At 39.3% G+C, this 1604-nt stretch overlaps 1 non-coding gene across 1 annotated transcript in view; it reads left to right on the top strand.

Annotated features, from left to right (window-relative positions):
- The first annotated feature begins 1141 nt into the window (after positions 1–1141).
- Positions 1142–1604, top strand: part of LOC142356929 (large subunit ribosomal RNA) — a 3522-nt gene continuing 3059 nt past the window's right edge. The window contains exon 1 of the ribosomal RNA XR_012761519.1: positions 1142–1604. This exon is cut by the window's right edge and continues 3059 nt beyond it. This is a non-coding gene — a ribosomal RNA (large subunit ribosomal RNA).

Here is a 1604-nt window from a genome sequence, read left to right as displayed (position 1 = left end):
AGGACAAGTTATGGAAAGGTATGCACGATAAGTATTATGTTGTTTCTAGTAAGCGGCAGCTGAAACATCAACATGTGAACGTCGTTGTGTACAGTAACCTAGAACTATATAGTCCTTAGTAACGTGCATTTACTAGTACCTGTAATTGGTATTCAGACTCAGGCAGTTTGGAATAGTTTGGCAAAGATGCACCAGAGAAAACTGGGATTTGATACAGAAATTGTTGAATACAAGTATTATGCTGCTTCTAGTAGGTTGAATCCGAAACATCAGCATGTGAAAATTGAAAACATTTCTGGTTCGAATTGTCACAAGTATTTGGTGATCTGAGTAGCCAAACTCACTACAACGCCAATTGAAGGCAAAAATTCTCAACGGGAAAAGCTATTCTCATTGAATGAGCTAACAAGACGAGTATTATGTTGCTTCTAGTAGGCGAAAGCCAAAACATCAACATGTGAAAGTCTTGCTGAACAAATTTAATGTTGTTGAGCTCAGTACCGTGTGAATTAGTAGCCATAATTGGCGAGCGAAAATTGAACTGGCGAAACTTCGTCTTTGGAAAATTGCAGATGCCGAGCACTTATTTTGCAACGAGTATTATGTTGACTGTAGTAAGCGAAAGCCGAAACAGCAACATGTGAAAGCTGTTGAAATTTGTGGTCATTTTGCAATAAGTACAAGGAGTGTAACTAGTAGCCAGGTCAAAATTTGGGATAAGAATGAGCAAAAATTCTGCATGAGAACAGTTGAAATTATGAAACTAAATTACAAAGACTAGTATTATGTTGTTTCGAGTACGCGAAAGCGGAAACATCAACATGTGAACGTTTGTAACGAAGTTTCGTTAATTTTCAGCCTAGTACTGAGCAAGAACGAGTAGCCTCATCTCCAATCCCACGCAAAATGTAGTGAAATATGTGAGTGAACCTTATTCACGGTGAGGGTTTCCCGAGGTCTGTATTGCAGCGAGTATTATGTTGCTTCTAGTAAGCGAAAGCTGAAACAACAACATTTGAAAGTTGGAATTAATGACTGAATGGAAACTTCGACCTGTGTTTGATAGTAGTAGCGAACAAAACTGCTGAATCGGTTTCTGTCTCATATTGGTCAGTGAACCAATTAAGAGACAATCAACTACATAACCTGAATTGGGCGAGAGAACCCCCTTAACTTAAGCATATCAGTAAGGGGAGGAAAAGAAATCAACTGAGAATCCCTTAGTAATGGCGAATGAACAGGGAAAAGCTCATCGGGAAGAGAAATGGCAACATTTCTCGGTGTCCGGTATGGTTTGATGCTAGACTGGTGAATTTGTCCTGATGTCTACTGGAAAGTAGCATCAAAGAAGGTGAAAATCCTGTAAAGGTCATTTTCGATACCAGTCATAATGGCTCATTCCTATGAGTAGAGTTGTTTGAAAGTGCAACTCGAAGCTGGAGATATGTCTCTCCAAAAGCTAATTATAAAGCGAGACCGATAGTAAACAAGTACCGTGAGGGAAAGTTGAAAAGCACTCTGAAGAGAGAGTGAAAAGTACGTGAAACTGTTGAAGGGGAACTGGAGTGAGCGTTACCATACTCAATGCCTTGATATTATATTCT

This window comes from Convolutriloba macropyga, unplaced genomic scaffold (genome assembly GCF_964194025.1).
Source record: "Convolutriloba macropyga unplaced genomic scaffold, txConMacr16.3 SCAFFOLD_3344, whole genome shotgun sequence".
Lineage (NCBI taxonomy): Eukaryota > Metazoa > Xenacoelomorpha > Acoela > Convolutidae > Convolutriloba > Convolutriloba macropyga.
Note: the sequence above shows the minus strand (reverse complement) of the source record. Positions and strands in the feature narration are given on the sequence as shown.